General features: G+C 39.3%; 1 protein-coding gene across 1 annotated transcript in view; it reads left to right on the forward strand.

Annotated features, from left to right (window-relative positions):
- Positions 1-21211, forward strand: part of frmd3 (FERM domain containing 3) — a 71330-nt gene that overhangs the window by 1678 nt on the left and 48441 nt on the right. The gene's annotated exons all lie outside the window — the stretch shown is intronic.

A 21211-nucleotide genomic window follows, 5' to 3' on the forward strand; every position in this document is an offset into this window, starting at 1 on the left:
AAGAATCAGTCAAAATGAGGCAAAATTGACTCTTATGTTGTTTTTGGATGTCAAAACGCACTCAGGCAGTGGCTTGTTATTATGATATGGACTTCAATCAGACAAAATGAGGCAACATTAGCTTTTTTTTTTTAGCCAAATAAATTCAAATTCAAGCAGAAATTACATTTTATGTTGTTTTTGGATGTAAAAAAATAGGTAAGAATCAGTCAAAATGAGGCAAAATTAGCTTTTTTGGAGGTCAAAATGTGCATTCAGGCCAAATAAATTTAAATTCAAGCAGAAATTATATTTTATGTTGTTTTTGGATGTAAAAAATCCACTCTTGCAACAGCTTGTTATTATTATATGAACTGCAATCAGTCCAAATAAATTCAAATTCAAGCAAAAATTACATTTTATGTTGTTTTTGGATGTAAAAAAATAGGTAAGAAATTGGCTCTTATGTTGTTTTTGAATGTCAAAAAAGCAGTCAGGTAGTGGCTTGTTATTATGATATGGATTTCAATCAGTCAAAATGAGGCAAAATTAGCTTTTGTGTTGTTTTTGGAGGTCAAAATGTGCATCCAGGTGACAGCTTGTCACTATTATGGACTGCAATCAGCACAAATAAATTCAAATTCAAGCCGAAATTACATTTTATGTTGTTTTTGGATGTAAAAAAAATAGGTAAGAATCAGTCAAAATGAGGCGAAATTGGCTTTTTTTTTATCCAAATAAATTCAAATTCAAGCAAAAATTATATTTTATGTTGTTTTTGGATGTAAAAAATGCACTCTTGCAACAGCTTGTTATTATATGGACAGCAATCAGTCCAAATAAATTAAAATTCAAGCAGAAATGACATTTTATGATGTTTTTGGATGTAAAAAAAATAGGTAAGAATCAGTCAAAATCAGGCGAAATTGGCTCTTATGTTGTTTTTGGATGTCAAAAACGCACTCAGGCAGTGGCTTGTTATTATGATATGGACTTCAATCAGTAAAAATGAGGCAAAATTAGCTTTGTGTTGTTTTTGGAGGTCAAAATGTGCATTCAGGGGACAGCTTGTTATTATTATTATTATTTATTATTATTATTATTATTATTGACTTTAATTAACTTTTTTATTAAATGACATTTTATGTTGTTTTTGGATGTCAAAAACGCACTCAGGCAGTGGCTTGTTATTATTATATGGACAACAAGCAAAATTAGCTTTTTTTAGCCAAATAAATTCAAATTTTATGTTTTTGGATGTAAAAATTGCACTCTTGCAACAGCTTGTTATTATTATCGACGGCAATCATGTATGTGGATGTAAAAAAATAGGTAAGAATCAGTCAAAATGAGGCAAAATTAGCTTTTGTGTTGTTTTTGGAGGTCAAAATGTGCATTCAGGTGACAGTTTGTCACTATTATGGACTGCAATCAGCACAAATAAATTAAAATTCAAGCAAAAATTACATTTTATGTTGTTTTTGGATGTCAAAAACACACTCAGGCAGTGGCTTGTTATTATGATATGGATAAGGCGGGGGCCTCAAAACCAGTGTCCTGCGGGTCACATTTGGCCCGCGGGCCGCTTGTTTGAGACCCCTGCTTTAAAACATTGTCTGTAGTTAATAAAGGGTTGGGGTTTTAGTGGAATGGATTGATTCTATTCTATCTAGTGAAGTTATCTTCCATCCGTCCTCAGTGGATGCATCCACTCACTTCCTGTCCACTTGGCTGCACGTCAGGTTGCTTGAGGGTTTTTTTTTAAAGTAGAAAAAGCCAATCAGGTTTGTGCAAAAGTACCAACGGAGAGGCGTAATCAGTCCCTAGGAAGCCAGCAGAAGTCTCAGAGGACCGATCTAATCTACTTCTGCACTTAGTGATCTTACTGTGTTAATTGAATTCCTCAAATAACGTCAACAGTTTACACCTAAACTGCTGCTGGCTCCATCTTGTTTGTTTGTTTGTTTGCACGGTGGACGAGTGGTTAGCCGCAGACCTCACAGCAAGGAGACCCGATTTCAATTCCACCCTCGGCCATCTCTGTGTGGAGTTTGATTGTTCTCCCCGTGCATACCTCAGTTAACATCCGGCCCGGTTAGCATGTTTTTTTGGTTAACATCCAAAAATTTTTTACCAAAATTTTGCCTCGGTCTACTTTGCCTCTCGCTTGTCTACGGTGCGCAGGCCCCACAGCTAGGTGACCCGGATTCAATTCCACCCTCGGCCATCTCTGTGTGGAGTTTGCATGTTCTCCCCGTTCATACCTCAGTTAACATCCGCCCCGGTTAGCATGTTTTTTTGGTTAACATCAAAAATTTTGCCTTGGTCTATCTTGCCTCTCGCTTGTCTACGGCGCGCAGGCCCCACAGCTAGGTGACCCGGGTTCAATTCCACACTCGGCCATCTCTGTGTGGAGTTTGCATGTTCTCCCCGTGCATACCTCAGTTAACATCCGCTCCGGTTAGCATGTTTTTTTGGTTAACATCCCAAAAATTTTGCCAAAATTTGGCCTCTGTCTACTTTGCCTCTCATTTGTCTACGGCGCGCAGGCACCACAGCTAGGTGACCCGGGTTCAATTCCACCCTCGGCCATCTCTGTGTGGAGTTTGCATGTTCTCCCCGTGCATACCTCAGTTAACATCCGCCCCGGTTAGCATGTTTTTTTTGGTTAACATCCAAAAAATTTTGCCAAAATTTTGCCTCGGTCTACTTTGCCTCTCGCTTGTCTACGGCGCGCAGGCCCCACAGCTAGGTAACCCGGGTTCAGTTCCACCCTCGGCCATCTCTGTGTGGAGTTTGCATGTTCTCCCCGTGCATACTTCAGTTAACATCCGCCCTGGTTAGCATGGTTTTTTTGGTTAACATCCAAAAATTTTGCCTTGGTCTATCTTGCCTCTCGCTTGTCTACAGTGCGCAGGCCCCACAGCTAGGAGACTCGGGTTCAATTCCAGCCTCGGCCATCTCTGTGTGGCGTTTGCATGTTCTCCCTGTACATACCTCAGTTAACATCTGCCCGGTTAGCATGTTTTTTTTGGTTAACATCCAAAAATTTTTGCCAAAATTTTGCCTCGGTCTACTTTACCTCTCATTTGTCTACGGCGCGCAGGCCCCACAGCTAGGTGACCCAGATTCAATTCCACCCTCGGCCATCTCTGTGTGGAGTTTGATTGTTCTCCCCGTGCATACCTCAGTTAACATCCGCCCCGGTTAGCATGTTTTTTTTGGTTAACATCCAAAAATTTTTGTAAAAATTTTGCCTCGGTCTACTTTGCCTCTCGCTTGTCTATGGCGCGCAGGCACCACAGCTAGGTGACCCGGGTTCAATTCCACCCTCGGCCATCTCTGTGTGGAGTTTGCATGTTCTCCCCGTTCATACCTCAGTTAACATCCGCCCCGGTTAGCATGTTTTTTTGGTTAACATCAAAACTTTTGCCTTGGTCTATCTTGCCTCTCGCTTGTCTACGGCGCGCAGGCCCCACAGCTAGGAGACCTGGGTTCAATTCCACTATCGGCCATCTCTGTGTGAAGTTTGCATGTTCTCCCCGTGCATGCCTCAGTTAACATCCGCCCCGGTTAGCATGTTTTTTTTGGTTAACATCCAAAAATTTTTGTAAAAATTTTGCCTCGGTCTACTTTGCCTCTCGCTTGTCTATGGCGCGCAGGCACCACAGCTAGGTGACCCGGGTTCAATTCCACCCTCGGCCATCTCTGTGTGGAGTTTGATTGTTCTCCCAGTGCATACCTCAGTTAACATCCGCCCCGGTTAGCATGTTTTTTTTTGGTTAACATCCAAAAATTTTGCCTTGGTCTATCTTGCCTCTCGCTTGTCTACAGTGTGCAGGCCCCACAGCTAGGAGACTCAGGTTCAATTCCACCCTCGGCCATCTCTGTGTGGAGTTTGATTGTTCTCCCCGTGCATACCTCAGTTAACATCCGCCCCGGTTAGCATGTTTTTTTTGGTTAACATCCAAAAATTTTTGTAAAAATTTTGCCTCGGTCTACTTTGCCTCTCGCTTGTCTATGGCGCGCAGGCACCACAGCTAGGTGACCCGGGTTCAATTCCACCCTCGGCCATCTCTGTGTGGAGTTTGCATGTTCTCCCCGTGCATACCTCAGTTAACATCCGCCCCGGTTAGCATGTTTTTTTTGGTTAACATCCAAAAAATTTTGCCAAAGTTTTGCCTCGGTCTACTTTGCCTCTCGCTTGTCTACGGCGCGCAGGCCCCACAGCTAGTTAACCCGGGTTCAGTTCCACCCTCGGCCATCTCTGTGTGGAGTTTGCATGTTCTCCCCGTGCATACTTCAGTTAACATCCGCCCCGGTTAGCATGTTTTTTTTGGTTAACATCCAAAAATTTTGCCTTGGTCTATCTTGCCTCTCGCTTGTCTACAGTGCGCAGGCCCCACAGCTAGGAGACTCGGGTTCAATTCCAGCCTCGGCCATCTCTGTGTGGCGTTTGCATGTTCTCCCTGTACATACCTCAGTTAACATCCGCCCGGTTAGCATGTTTTTTTTGGTTAACATCCAAAAATTTTTGCCAAAATTTTGCCTCGGTCTACTTTACCTCTCATTTGTCTACGGCGCGCAGGCCCCACAGCTAGGTGACCCAGATTCAATTCCACCCTCGGCCATCTCTGTGTGGAGTTTGATTGTTCTCCCCGTGCATACCTCAGTTAACATCCGCCCCGGTTAGCATGTTTTTTTTGGTTAACATCCAAAAATTTTTGTAAAAATTTTGCCTCGGTCTACTTTGCCTCTCGCTTGTCTATGGCGCGCAGGCACCACAGCTAGGTGACCCGGGTTCAATTCCACCCTCGGCCATCTCTGTGTGGAGTTTGCATGTTCTCCCCGTGCATACCTCAGTTAACATCCGCCCCGGTTAGCATGTTTTTTTTGGTTAACATCCAAAAATTTTTGCCAAAATTTTGCCTCAGTCTACCTTGCCTCTCGCTTGTCTACGGCGCGCAGGCCCCACAGCTAGGAGACCCGGGTTCAATTCCACACTCGGCCATCTCTGTGTGGAGTTTGCATGTTCTCCCCGTGCATGCGTGGGTTTTCTCCGGGTACTCCGGTTTCCTCCCACATTCCAAAAACATGCTAGGTTAATTAGCGACTCCAAATTGTCCATAGGTATGAATGTGAGTGTGAATGGTTGTTTGTCTATATGTGCCCTGTGATTGGCTGGCCACCAGTCCAGGGTGTACCGATGGCTGCTGTGTAGATGCTATATAAATATATGTAGTGACAGCCCCTAACAATACATTTCCCGTGTTTCTTCCACATACATGCATGTTCTCAACATGTGCGTGCTTGTGCCTCAGAGAGCACAAAAGCGTGTTCGAGTCAGCGTCATCAGTACTCAACATGAAGTAAAGCCTGAAGTGTGAATCAGTGCACGATAGAATAGAAATGGACGTTTATATATTTCTAGCTGACTGCCCTTTTTCCGTGGCGTTTTTTTTTTTTAATGGCTTTGTGTTTCCGAGTGCTGTGCTTATGTGCTCCGTTGTGCATATTTCATGACCTCCTCTTGCTACACGTCCACAACTGCACTTCTTCCCTGTCCTTCCACCTTTTTCTCCTTCTTTGTGTGCACCGTTTGCCTTAATGTGGGTCAGCACGTTTTTTTTTAAATGTTGTCAAAAGCTTAAAAACCTTTAGGATGCAATTTTCATTCATTTTAAATAAGCATCAAAAGTGCTGCAATCGTGTATTGGAAGTGTGTTGTTCGATGCTGGGCAGGTTTTTGATTAGGCCACTTCAAGGTCTTCATTTAGTTTTTCGTCAGTCATTCAGACGTGGATTTTTTTTTGCTGAATTCAGGGTTCAATTTATCACAGCAAGTCACTAAAAAGTTTTTTCTCATCATTTTCCCCAAAACAAAACAGCCCCAGACCATCACACTACCACCACCATATTTTACTGTTGTTATGATGTTATTTTTCTGTTACTTTTACACCAAAAAGTTTTTCTCATCATTTTCCTAAAAGTATTGCAAATATATGCAAATTCATAATTTTCCCAGAAGTATTGGGGATCATCAAACAAATGTAAATGTTAGCCAATGTTAACCATTAAGGTCCTGAAGCAGCAAAACAGCCCCAGACCATCACACTACCACCACCATATTTTACTGTTGTTATGATGTTATTTGTCTGTTACTTTTACACCAAAAAAAATCATCATTTTCCCAGAGTTAACCATTAAGGTCCTGAAGCAGCAAAACAGCCCCAGACCATCACACTACCACCACCATATTTTACTGTTGTTATTATGTTATTTTTCTGTTACTTTTACACCAAAAATGTTTTTCTAGTCATTTTCCCAAGACCTTAGACCTTCATTTAGAAAGACAATTTTGCATGATTTTGAAAAAAAAAAATCATAGAATTTATGGAATTTGTGAATTTATATTTCTGCCTTTCAGTTTTGTGAACTGAATAATTTTTTTTTAAATAATTTCAATCAAATTATGATGAAACGTTCACGGAATAAAAAATTCCTAAGCAAAGTGCATGTCTTTTTTTTTAAATTCACTTTGTTAAAATACATTGTTTATAAAAAGTCAGTTCATAAACATTCAGTGTGAAAAATATTCAGTGCAAGTAATTTTTTCATAAACATGATGTGCGGGTGTACCGCATAAAACGTTTAAAAACGTATTTTAACAAAGTGAATTAAAAAAAAACATGCACTGGAATTGAAATAGAATGCACTGGAATTTTTTATTTTGTGAACGTTTTATCATAATTTTACGTTTAAGAAAAAATTCAGTTCATAAAACAGAAAAGGCAAAAACATAAATTCACAAATTCCATGCATTACAACAAAATTCTATTGTTTTTTTTTTCAAAATCATGCAAAATTTTCTTTTCAAATGAAGGTCTAACGGTGTGGACACAGCTTTGGGAAAAATACAAAATAAAATTTAAAAAAAATAATCACTACACATCTTGAAATATTAATATTAAAATATTAATATATAAATGTATATATTAATATATAAAAAAAAGAAAAAAATTGTGCTGTTTATTGAACTATAACAAAGCATCCAAGTGGCATTGAATGCAGCATGGGTGTGTGTGTGTGTGTGAGAAGGTGCGGGAATGATAAGTAGAGATCAATACAAACCCGACCTCCTCCACCCTCCAGGCTGTGTGTGCTCCTCCTTCACTGTGCATCCTTTCCTCCATTCATCTCTTACTCCTCCTTTTCACGTTTCTTCACCTTTTGAACAACTTTTCTCATATTCTCTCTCGTCTACATGCTATCTGTCCCTGCCGCTCCGTGACACATCATGTATAATTAACACAGATCAGTGTATCCTCGTGCGGTGGACACCCGTCAGCTGTCGGCGGTGCTCTGCGTGTGTGCATGTGAGGTGACGGTGGGGGGTGTTGTATAAGACAGAGGTGTCCAAACCTTTTCCAGCAGTGTTTCAGATCAGCCAATGTTAACCATTAAGGTCCTGAAGCAGCAAAACAGCCCCAGACCATCACACTACCACCACCATATTTTACTGTTGTTATGATGTTATTTTTCTGTTACTTTTACACCAAAAAGTTTTTTCTCATCATTTTCTCAAAGGTATTGGGGATCATCAAATGTTAGCCAATGTTAACCATTAAGGTCCTGATGCAGGAAAACAGCCCCAGACCATCACACTACCACCACCACATTTTACTGTCATTATGATGTTATTTTTCTGTTACTTTTACACCAAAAAGTTTTTTTCTCATAATTTTCCCAAAGGTATTGGGGATCATCAAACAAATGTAAATGTTAGCCAATGTTAACCATTAAGGTCCTGAAGCAGTAAAACAGCCCCAGACCATCACACTACCACCACCATATTTTACTGTTGTTATGATGTTATTTTTCTGTTACTTTTACACCAAATATTTTTTCTCATCGTTTTCCCAAAGGTATTGGGGATCATCAAACAAATGTAAATGTTAGCCAATGTTAACCATTAAGATCTCAAAGCAGCAAAACAGCCCCAGACCATCACACTACCACCACCATATTTTACTGTTGTTATGATGTTATTTTTTTGTTACTTTTACACCAAATATTTTTTCTCATCGTTTTCCCAAAGGTATTGGGGATCATCACACAAATGACCATCACACTACCACCACCATATTTTACTCATATTTTACTGTTGTTATGATGTTATTTTTCTGTTACTTTTACACCAAAAAGTTAAACTTTTTTCTCAACTGTAACTGAGGCAAGTGAGGACTGCTGTTCTTTTGGATTTTGATGTGGGGTCTTTTGTGACCTCCCAGATGATTCATCTCTGCACTTTGGATCATTTTGGTTGGCTGACCACTCCTGGGAAAGTTCACCACTGTTCCATGTTTTTACCATTCGTGGATAATGGCTCTCACTGTGGTTGGCTGGAGTCCCAAAGCTTTAGAAATGGCTTATAACCTTTTCCAATCTCAATTAAACTCAGTTAAATTATGTTTTAATAGGTGGAAAATCACATCTTCACACAGGGCCATGTAAGTTCTTAGCATATTTTATAAAAGTGGTGCCTGCGTCCTGCCTTTTTTAGCATGTGGCCCTCGCCTAATCAATACACAATTGATCTACAACAACCTAATAATGAATTTTATGAGACATTTATAAGCGTGTGCGGCTGTGTTACTAAGATATAAAGCTCAGAAAGCGACGTTCTCGTAACATGTTTTGAGTCAGTTAAAAATAGCCACGCCGTTTCTATTCCCGTCTTGCCGACTCGCCGGCGTCTCCTTGATGCTCATCAATTAAAGAGTCGTAATCTATTTTCTGACTTTTACTCGCCACCGAGCGGAAGCAGAAAGATTAGATTGCATTATACTGCGGGATGAGAAATGGCTTAGAAAGACGAGATGATACGCGCTATAAATGGTAAAAAAAAAGCATCTCCTATGCACATTTAAACAAAAGACATGAAAGTTGACTCCTACACAGGAAGTTGGGGGGCATCCAGGAGGAAGTATGTATGCCGTACAGTGGTGGAGCGGGTCGCTGACTCATGGAAACAACCAAGCACATGATTGGCACTAGGAATTAGTCCTACACTCGATTGCTATTCAGGCTCTTTCTCAAGGACTCGTTAGCAATCACATGTTGAAGGTCAGCATCTTCAGCACCTAGGTCAGTTCCTGGTGATTTACTTCAATAAAATACACAATACAATCACATCATTATGCAGCACTGTAATACTGCAACTATTCCTTGTAATACTGCATTATTATTAATTGTTATTAATGATACCATTAATAACTGGTGGGAGGAGCAATGACATTAATTATATGACACAGATGTTGAAGTTGTGCCTTATACTTATTTATGGTCATTTTGTCTGTTATACAAGGTTATACAATTATCATTAATAACTGGCGGGAGGAGTGATCGTATTCTGTGTAATACTTATGGTGCATGAGCGAGCACACTGTGGGCTTTGCGGGTCATTTTGAATCATTTGGGTTGTTTCTTCTACGCAAGGTGGCAGCTGTCACTAATAACTGGCGAGAGGAGCGACTGAATGAATTACATGAGTCGCCTACATTGTATGCAGGCATGTGCTTGTGCACGAGTAAGCTTTATCGCGGGCTATTTTCCAGCGTGCCTGTCTGTTTCTGCTATGCAATTTTGGCGATTATCATTAATAACTGGCAGGAGAAGCGATGTATTCAGTATAACAGTGTAGCAACACTGAGTATGCTATTGTGCATGAGTGAGCTTTGCGGGCTATTTTGAGTGTTTGGATTATTTGTATTATGCAAGGTGGTTGTCATCGTTAATAACTGGCAGGAGGAACACATATGCTGCTCCTTTGTAAATTAATGTACTTTGACTTAGTGATTCATCTGTAGTTGTCGTATTGATCTATATTATGCAGGGTGGTAGTCATTGTTAATAACTGGCAGGAGGAACACATATGCTGCCCATTCGTAAATTAATGTACTTTGACTTAGTGATTTATCTGTAGTTGTCGTATTGATCTATATTATGCAAGGTGGTTGTCAACGTTAATAACTGGCAGGAGGAACACATATGCTGCCCCTTCATAAATGAATGTAGTTTGACTTAGTGATTTATCTGTAGTTGTCGTATTGATCTATATTATGCAAGGTGGTAGTCATCGTTAATAACTGGCAGGAGGAACACATATGCTGCCCCTTTGTAAATGAATGTACTTTGACTTAGTGATTTATCTGTAGTTGTCGTATTGATCTATATTATGCAGGGTGGTAGTCATTGTTAATAACTGGCAGGAGGAACACATATGCTGCCCATTCGTAAATGAATGTACTTTGACTTAGTGATTTATCTGTAGTTGTCGTATTGATCTATATTATGCAAGGTGGTTGTCAACGTTAATAACTGGCAGGAGGAACACATATGCTGCCCCTTCATAAATGAATGTAGTTTGACTTAGTGATTTATCTGTAGTTGTCGTATTGATCTATATTATGCAGGGGGGTTTGACAAGAGGTTAGCGCGCAGACCACACAGCTAGGAGACCCCTGTTCGATTCCCCCCTCGGCCATCTCTGGGTGGAGTTTGCATGTTCTCCCTGTGCATGCATGGGTGTTCTCCGGGTACTCCGGTTTCCTCCCACATTCCAAAAACATGCTAGGTTAATTAGCGACTCCAAATTGTCCATAGGTATGAATGTGAGTGTGAATGGTTGTTTGTCTATATGTGCCCTGTGATTGGCTAGCCACCAGTCCAGGGTCAGTATTGAATGAGTTAATAACTGTGGGGAGGAGCGACTGCATTAATCATATGACACATATGTGTATTTTGATTATTCAAAGTGCCGGGTATTATTAATAACTGGCAGGAGGAGCAATCAGATGAATGAATCCACATCTAAACAATCTATCCCATCTCTTCCAGGCATGCTGAGGCAAGGGAAATGTATCACAAACCACACTTTAGATGTCAATTAGACGTATTAGCACATCTCACCTATAGCGTGCTAGGCCGTAGGATGCTAGTCCGTCTTTAAGACCCGGCCGCCTATCATTGCTGCTTTGGTGTTTATGAGAGAGTAATAACTTTCACACACACTTCCCTTTTTTCCGTTTAATGGATTCTTTGTCTTCCACACGCATCCTGTGGTGTGAAGATAAGCGAGCTGACAATAGTGGTGATGCTGCTACAATCTCCGTCACTATTTTGTGTGTGTGTGCGTGTGTGTGTGTGTCGTGGTCAGCGAAAGGGATGGCTCTCCATTAGAATAGAAACTGGTTCTGCTCCATAAATTGATAATTTATGGCTCCAACTCTGAGCTTATTAGCCTGTGTGCCCAGCCATGACCTCACTCACTTTGTGTGTGCTTGCATTTTTATGCCCTTGCGTATATGTATATGTGTGTGTGTGTGTGTCCCTGCAGTATTTCAAGTGATGATGAGGTAATTTACCTCTTCCATTCAGGGACAAGGTCACAGTCACATGGTCACGTGACAAAGAAAACCCCCAAGAAAGAGCCAAGAGATGCAATATAGTCAATGTTGGACTTACCATCACCCCTTAATGACTCCTGGAAGGCAAGCACTTTCTAGTCCCATTATTATGGGACTGGCACATTCAGCCCCCAGTGTTGAGCTAGCCCCCCGGTCGGCATCATACTTTCAGCTGCCGTGATTGTGCGTGACATGACAAAAATGTACATACTGGTTCAGAGGGTTACATTGAGTCGTGGTTGCTTGTTGCATTGAAATGTGACTGACACTCTGAAAAACTTGCCTTTGAGGTTTGGTTGATGTGTCTGCACGGTACGCCTGTCAGCGTACCAATTTACCACTGCGCAGGGTGCGTTTCACCTGCGCCATGAGTAGACCACGTCGGAGTCACATGGTCACGTGACAAAGAAAACCCCCAAGAAAGAGCCAAGAGATGCAATATAGTCAATGTTGGACTTACCATCACCCATTAATGACTCCTGGAAGGCAAGCACTTTCTGAGGCTCAGCAATATTAGTCCCATTATTATGGGACTGGCACATTCAGCCCCCAGTGTTGAGCTAGCCCCCCGATCGGCATCATACTTTCAGCTGCTGTGATTATGCGTGACATGTTTGATTTGACATCATGACAAAAATGTAAATGCTAGTTCAGACGGTTACATTGAATTGTGGTTGCTTGTTGCATTGAAATGTGCCTGACACTCTGAAAAACCTGCCTGTGAGGTTTTGGTGATGTGCCTGTCAGCGCATCAATTTACCACTGCGCAGGGTGCGTTTCACCTGCGCCATGAGTAGACCCGGTCAGAGTTGGTGCGCTTCTGGGGAACCTCTGGTGCGCTGTTTTGTCACGAAATTATTACTGGGGACACCTTCTTTGGTGTGCTGCCACGCCCATCTCGGCGCAGATCAGTCTACCAAAATTGGCACGCACACAGTGGTCCACCTGACCAAATTACAACTGCATGGGGTGCGCCACGCTGCGCCATAAAATTAGACCCCTAAATGTTATTTTTTTTTAAGTCAAAATATTACGAGAAATAAAACAAACTAAAGTTATTATTATGGGAATAAAGTCATAAGAAAATTTTACAAGAAAAAAGCTGAAATATTTAAAAAAAAACACACACACACAATTCTTTTCATTTTAGATGCATTTTTTTTCCTTGAAAAGTATATAGCTACTTAGCATGGTGTACAAAATATGAAAGTGGCCCTTGCGTTTCATTTTTCAGTATGTGACCCTCGCTGGGAAAAGTTTCTACACCCTTAGGCTAATTCTAAGCTAATTCTATAAGCTGTATGGACCTCAAGGGTCTAAAAATCACTACATAAACCTGCCTTTTATATGTCGTATATCTCATCGTATATCTCATCGTATATCTCCTTCCTTATTTGATTGAGTACATCTCCGCTGCTTTGCTCCCGCCATCTTGGAAGCGTAGCCTCAGAGGATGATTTGCATCCTTTCTCCTCTACTGGAGACACTTTTTGGCTTCCGTATTTTTTCTCCCCCAGCAGTCTAATCTTTTGCAATGGTCCAAACACCAATGACCTACTTACTTAAGACTTTACAAACTCTAGCTGTGCACTCAAATATTATTTCATAAATGTGGAAAAATACACACATTTGCCATGCTGAATTCTGGTGTGATGATATTTATCGTACTTGTTTACTTTATGGAGTTTGCACATTAATAGTAAATGTACCAGCGCTATTCCTGGAAGTATACTGGTAAAATATACGGGACATGCTAAGTACTTAGCATGTTGGTCACACAGTCTGAAGCTCTGGAAGATCTGAATTCGAATCCCAGCTTTAGCATCTCTGTGTAAGTACTAAGTACTACCACAAATATGCGCATACTTGCTTTAAAAGTGTACAAATATGACAAAATGATACAAAACTGACTCGTACACATAGTTTTGGGGACAATTCTACTTAATAATAACTTTTTATAAATTGCAAATAATTACATTGTAATTATTGGTAATTTCTGTCACATCATCACACAGCAACTTAACACCCAAAATGGAGCTAAGAAATGAACAAACTGTTTTAACATTTTCCCATAATGCATTGCTTTCATATAAAGCATTTAATAGGAGGACAAGTGGCATAAAAAATGGATGCTGCCACTGCCCAAAACTAAGAAGGAGGCTGATGTCATTGCAGTGCACCAACTACTACTTTGCTTGGACGTAACGCATTATGAGATAACATAAAAATATATACATTTTTATATTTTAAACTTGTGTATTTCTTAGGTATACCTTTTTGAGTGTTAAGTTGCTGTGTGATGATTTTTTTAAATTTGAGTCAATACAATTGTATTACACAAAAAGTCATGCTAATGTATGGTAGGCTGCAACATGCAAAAAACACAGGCAGGGACAACCAGAAAGTGGTTGTTGCTGACTTTTTAAAGCGCCAACATTATTGATTAGTCTGTGATGCGTTCCGGTCAAGTAGCAGCATCGATCCAAGCGCTGAATAGGCTTTAGAATGACTCTCCGTCTTAATAAGACGAGTACTGAACACCGACACGGCTTAAACACTTGATTTGAGAGCGCAAATAACAAAGCCTTAAATCTACATTCACTTGAAAAGTCCTTCTTCATTCATGCAGGGAATTGAACGTTTTAGCTTTATACGTTTAGCCAATTAGGTCGGCCGTGCCATGACAAGAAACACTGTAACGTGACTAAGCACCAGTCATAATTGAGTTGACGTGCATATTAATTAAACAGCACATGGGGCCCTTGTATCTGGGCCGCCAGAGCCAGGGTCCTAGTGCCTTATGGTCCTAAGACCACATTTAGGGTCATTTCAAGACTTGATGATGAAAAGGGTGGCATGGGAGAAACCATTGTGAATCACTGATGTGTTATTATTGCTTGCGACACCAAAACTGAAAGATGTTTTATTTATTCATCGGTTATTTAATTTTTTTCACCCATTTAGACTAAAGAGAAAATACTACAAAATATTGTTTTGATTTTTTTAGGTTTGTTTATCGTACGTTTTATGCTAGCTAAGCGGGACAGTCAGTGTTTTTGGATGTGTTTGGCTTCACAAAAAATTGGTAATGGTAATGGTTTTGAGTGCATCCCATAATAAGTTCATAGCTCCACATGTTCAAAAGTAGTAGGAAGAAGCAAAGCTTATTAAAACAATCAGTAACTGATAAATTTGTTCACTTCCTGCTTTCCTAATATAGTTTAAGTTCATTCATTCATTTTCTACCGCTTTTCCTCACAAGGGTCCTGGGGGGGGGGGGGGGGGTGCTGGAGCCTATCCCAGCTGTCTTTGGGCGAGAGGTGGGGTACACCCTGGACTGGTGGCCAGCCAATCATTTGTTCACTTCCTGCTTTCCATAATACAGTTTAAGGTTTTTTTCTTTTCTTTTTCTTTATTTACCGAAACAATCATTCATTCATTCATTTTCTACCGCTTTTCCTTACGAGGGTCGCGGGGGGTGCTGGAGCCTATCCCAGCTGTCTTTGGGCGAGAGGAGGGGTACACCCTGGACTGGTGGCCAGCCAATCATTTGTTCACTTCCTGCTTTCCATAATAATACAGTTTAAGGTTTTTTTCTTTTCTTTTTCTTTATTTACCGAAACAATCATTCATTCATTCATTTTCTACCGCTTTTCCTTACGAGGGTCGCGGGGGGTGCTGGAGCCTATCCCAGCTGTCTTTGGGCGAGAGGAGGGGTACACCCTGGACTGGTGGCCAGCCAATCATTTGTTCACTTCCTGCTTTCCATAATAATACAGTTTAAGGTTTTTTTTAATTTTCTTTTTCTTTATTCACCTAAACAATCATTTTAATAAATATTATCTATAACAGTGAGTCTCAACTGGTGGGTCCGGACCCAAAAGTGTGTTGCGGATGCATTCTGGGTGGGTCGCAGGCAGTGAGGCAAAGAATACAACTGATTTTTTTGAAAAATTTGAGGTAAAAATCAGGAATATTATAGTTATATAATATATAATTAAGTATTATATAATTATAATTATTTGATAAATTATATATTATAATTATATATATTCCATATTATATAATTATAATTATTATTATGTATTATTATTATTATTATTATTATTATTATTATTATTATTATTATTATTATTATTATTATTATTATTATATTACAATGATAATAATAACAGGGGAAAACAAGACAGTGGCATGAACATGATTATATCTTGCAAAAAGGGGTAGGCATTTATTAGCTTTTGCTTCAGCCTACTCCTTTTGGGCTTGTGATCACATAGTTGAATACAAATGTAAATTATGGAAAGTTATATTTTGATTGATGTAAGAAATGCACTGTAGTGTTTAATATATATTTGCCCCCCCCAAAAAAAAAATTATGCATTTTTGGCCTTGCAATTTATACTCTGGAGTGACTTATAGTCCAGAAAATATGGTAAATAAAATAAACAGGCATCTCCTTTATTGGGTTTTTGGCAAAAAACGAAAGCCGATATTGTCCAACTCTTTTTTCCGATTTCCGATACCGTTATCATAAGACATTATTGTGTGTAAATGACATATCTCCTATGGTGGAATGAACACATATGTATTGTATACAGCAGGGGTGGGCAAATATTTTGACTTGTGGGCCGCATTGAGTTAACAAAATTGTCCGGAGGGCCAGAACATATATTTAACACCTACACACTATTTTATGTTTATAATTTTCCTTGAATTATTTGTCTAATTTTTTATCTGTAAAAGTGTTCTACTATTAGCAGTATGTTCTCATGTCCCTTTTTTCAGGAGCACTTTAAACATCAGACTACATCAAATTATTAAAATGAAATTTTTATTTAATGTAATTATTAAAATTGTATTTTACTTTTGATTTTAAATAAAATTTAATTTAATTATTAAAATTGTATTTTACTTTTAATTGTAAATAAAATTTTAATTTAATTTAATTATTAAAATTTAATTTTTTTAAAAAAAATTAATTTAATTTAATTATTAAAATTTTATTTTACTTTTAATTGTAAATAAAATTGTAATTTAATTAAAATTAATTAAAATTTAATTTTACAGTTTTGTTGTTTTTTTACTAAATAAGACATCCGACTTGGAAGTCATGTTGCCAGTTTGTATGTTAAAAGTTACTTAGAAAGCAACTGGCGGGCCGGATTCAAATGAGTGGTGGGCCGCATGTGGCCCTCGGGCCGTAGTTTGACGACCCCTGGCTTCATGGGAAGTGCAACATGAAGAGTTTAAATAATTCTTCAGGCAACACTATTATATATGTAGAAAATACTACATTTTGTTGCCATGCTGGTTTCTTAATAAAAAGAAAACTTCAACTGGCAACTGGCGGGCCGGATTCAAACGTTGGTGGGCCGCATGTGGCCCCCGGGCCGTAGTTTGCCCACCCCTGGTATACAGCATTTTTTTAATAGCAGTTTTCATGATCAGGAAAAAATCAGATACCGATATCAACTATTATATTTATCGGGCCGGTAAATATCGATACGGATAATTAGCTTAGACTTAGAGGAGCATATATGTAATATATGTTATCCTTGGATTAATATTTGGTTAAACAGTGCGGGAAGAACGCTCCTTGGCTTGTATTTAACAGTCGTGTTCCAGCATGAATACTTCATGTTCTGTGAGTTTTTGGATTTTTTTTATTTTTTTTTAAGGAATGAATATTTGATTGCATAAGTGCTTTTATTTTATATCGCTTTATGTCAGGCACATACGCACACACACTGCTAAACGATAAGCCACGATGCACCGAGGCTATATTTGTGCGTGTGTGAAACAGGAAGCAGAGCACTTTGCCATCATTAAGTGAGATCATGTAGCGACTGACCGGGTTAATTTTTAATGTCCAGCCTTTGACAATATGAAAAATGTATTTTACCCTTGTTGGACATGACATAGATTCTTCTGTCTGCGTCAAGCATCCTCTTTTATTTCGAGCCGTCTCTTCCTTTCATCCTCTTGGCGTGTCGGCCTCTGTTGTCTCTGTTCTCAGGCCGCCCCGTCTCTGGCTGTCCTCAAGCATCTGCCCCGAGGACCAGTGTCACTCGACGGTCCGTCTGCGGCCTACCATCCTCCTCTTGCGCCTCTTTTCCCAATTTCACAGCTCGCCCCGTGATGCTGTTGGCATGAATTTGACAAAAAGTCCACAGGACAGACACGCACATTTTAGAGTGAGATACGCAACTCGTACACTCATTGGTCGCTGCAATGGTCTGCATTCCAGCAGCTTTATCCACCTCTGTGTACGCTTTAAAATGTTGGGTTGAGATACTCGGGTTAGTGGTGGGGAGAAGCATTCATTTCAGTGAACTGGATCATTCCGGTTTATTCAGTAAAAAGATCCGTTCATATCGTTCATATCGTTCATATCGTTCATTTCGGTAATTCCGTTAATTTCGGTCATTTCTGTAATTCCGTTCATTTTGTTCATTTTGTTCATTCTGTTCATTTCAGTAATTCCGTTCATTCCGGTAATTCCGTTCATTTCGGTCTTTTCGGTAATTCCGTTAATTTCAGTCATTTCGGTAATTCTGTTCATTTTATTCATTTCGGTCATTTTATTCATTTTGGTCATTTCGTTCATTTCGGTAATTCCGTTCATTTCGGTCATTTCTGTAATTCCGTTCATTTTGTTCATTTTGTTCATTTTGTTCATTTTGTTCATTTTGTTCATTTTGCTCATTTTGTTCATTTTGTTCATTTTGTTCATTTTGTTCATTTTGTTCATTCTGTTCATTTTGTTCATTTTGTTCATTTCGTTCATTTCAGTAATTCCGTTCATTCCGGTAATTCCGTTCATTTCGGTCGTTTCGGTAATTCTGTTCATTTTATTCATTTCGGTCATTTTATTCATTTTGGTCATTTCGTTGATTTTGGTAATTCCGTTAATTTCAGTCATTTTGGTAATTCCGTTCATTTCAGTCATTTCGGTAATTTCGGTAATTTCGGTAATTTCGGTAATTCTATTCATTTTATTCATTTCGTTCATTTCGCTAATTCCGGTCATTTCGGTAATTCTGTTCATTTTATTCATTTCGGTCATTTCAGTAATTCCGTTCATTTCATTAATTTCGGTCATTTCGGTAATTTTATTCATTTTGTTCATTTCGTTCATTTCGGTCATTTTGGTCATTTCGGTAATTCCGTTCATTTTATTCATTTCGGTCATTTTGGTAATTCCGTTCATTTCGGTCATTTCGTTCAATTCGTTCATTTCGGTCAATTGGTCGTTAGCCTGTAATCTCCCCCTGTGCATAGACCCGGTCAGTCATGTCGACACAGTCCGTTCACTCATGTTCACGTTCATTCCGACTCAACAGCGCAACAACACGTGATGACTAGTGGTGTGTCTGTCATGAACGAACGGGTCAAAAGAACTAGTTATTTTTTGTGAACGGAATGAACGAGGACACCGACAGTGTCGGTCAATCTCTTGGTGTCGGTCTTTCAGTCAGCTAACCCCACCCACCCACAGAGCGAGGCGCGACGATAGGATAAGCCAGGAAAGCACGCAGAGTGAACGGTTAACCGACTCTCTACCAATCAAAAAAAAAAGCATTTACAACTGAACGGACTGAACGGGTATTTTATTTAGTGTCGGAGTGAAACTAGCATGTAACACTTGCAGTGTTGTTGTTTACAATGCATTGATCAGCGCAACATACTAGTTAATACATGACCATGCGCTCAAATAGAGCTGTGTTTTCCTTTACACTTTATCATGCACTCTAAATCATTATGAAAGTTTTTTTTAAAATGAAGTTTTTTAAAAAGCTCTAAGCCAAAATGACCCTCACGGCGCCATTTTGCCGCATCATTTGCCCCCTCAAGTCCTGTCCCAATCATCTGTTTGTGTATGTGTGTGTGTTTGTTTGTGTGTGTTTGGGTGTGTGTCCTCTAACAGCTCAATAACCTGCTGATGGAGGTTGAATTTGTGCTCAGTTAAGCAGGACTGATTGATTCAGTCCTGCGGGCATTTGTTGAGATTTACTCGCTCAAACAAGACACGCCATACGTCAAAAATACGGAACAAACGACAAACACACACAAGCACGCACGGCTTCAGCTGTCATTTGGGGAACACCACAACAAGGTACCACAACCTTGGTATCCTCCTAGACCAGGGGTCTCAAACTAAATTTACCTGGGGGCCACTGGTAAAAAAAAACAAAACGCATTTATTAAAAACAGAAAAATATACAAACTTTTTCAGTGCTTTGGTTCCGATTTTCTACAATAAAAGCTCTGATAAAACATTCCACTTTTCTGCACAAAATAAGATGAAAAATAAATAAACAAATCAAGAATAAAGAAAATCAATCAATCAGTAATAAATAAATAAATATAATAATAATAATAAAACAGCAAATAATAAAAACTTAAGAAACCACATATAGTTGGTGGGTAGACAAATTATTTTTTTCAGATTAAAATGAACAAAGCATTATTAGAGCCCTGTAGACATGACAAAACACGACTATAGTCACATTTATACTCTTTTTATTTACAACATATTGCGCAACTGCAGGGTCTTGAGACACATGCTAACTCGCAAACTAGAGAGCTAGCGACCTAAACGGTAGTTATTTCCTTTCAACTTAAATAGCCAAAAACTTACCACTTCCACACAGATAGGGAGGATAAATATTAACAGTTATTTAACCTTTAACATGAACATTAATCAAATGTAATAATTTTTTCTGGGTACATGATACCATACAGCTCAAATGTGGCCCGCATGATACTAGTTTGAGGCCCCCGTCTTGATATGAAAGTTTAATGTTAGTGCGGCCCGCGCAAGTTTGATATGGATGCTGTATGGTATCATGTACCCAGAAAAAATTATTACGTTTGATTAATGTTCATGTTAAAGCCAAAAACTTACCACTTCCACACGGATAGGGAGGATAACTATTAACAGTTATTTAACCTTTAACATGAACCTAGACCCTACCCTTTCTTTTGAACCCCACATCAAACAATAAATAAAATATATTATTATTATTATTATAGTCATGATTGGCTTTCATGCGTTTTTCTGTGTACCGAGGCCCGCTGTTTTTTCCTGACTGTGTGGTGTCTGAGTGTACTGTATGTGATGAGTAGATATTGACTCAGAAGCAGAGTGTATATTGATCGCTCTGTTTGCGTCTGCATTGCTTTTATGGACTAAAACATCCAGCCTGTATTTACGAGCGCCATACTCTACCACAACAGATGCATCACCACCACAAAAGGGTAATATTAAACATGCGTTTATTGCCCCTTTTGTGTGCGTGACTGGTTGGCTGAATTGTCAAAAGGGGAGCTGAGAATCATGGGATTTGTCAGCTTTGATAGGGGGAAGGTTTTGCATCTGATCCTCTTTGGCAGTCACAAGCAGCCCCAGAAGCCAAACAACCTAATAATAACACTGTCTGAATCCTCAACGTCACTTCCTGTTCACACACAATGTCCGGGAGACATTTATCAAAACACACATAACCATGATTTATTTATTTATTTATGTCTTAATGGCTTATTTTCTCTAATTATATCCATTGTGTTGGGTAGTATAAGTGTAAATGTGACTCTAGGGGCGTTATTTTATGTCTAGAGGGCTCTAATAATACTTATAAAGTAATAAACAGGCTACAAAAATAAGCAGTTTATTCATTTTGAATCACACTTCAGGGAAATTCTAATCTCGGTCCAGTCTGGAACCAATTAGCCGCAATAAATGAGGGATTATGGTATAT

The sequence above is a fragment of the Doryrhamphus excisus genome, chromosome 4, assembly GCF_030265055.1.
Source record: "Doryrhamphus excisus isolate RoL2022-K1 chromosome 4, RoL_Dexc_1.0, whole genome shotgun sequence".
Taxonomy (NCBI): Eukaryota; Metazoa; Chordata; class Actinopteri; order Syngnathiformes; family Syngnathidae; genus Doryrhamphus; species Doryrhamphus excisus.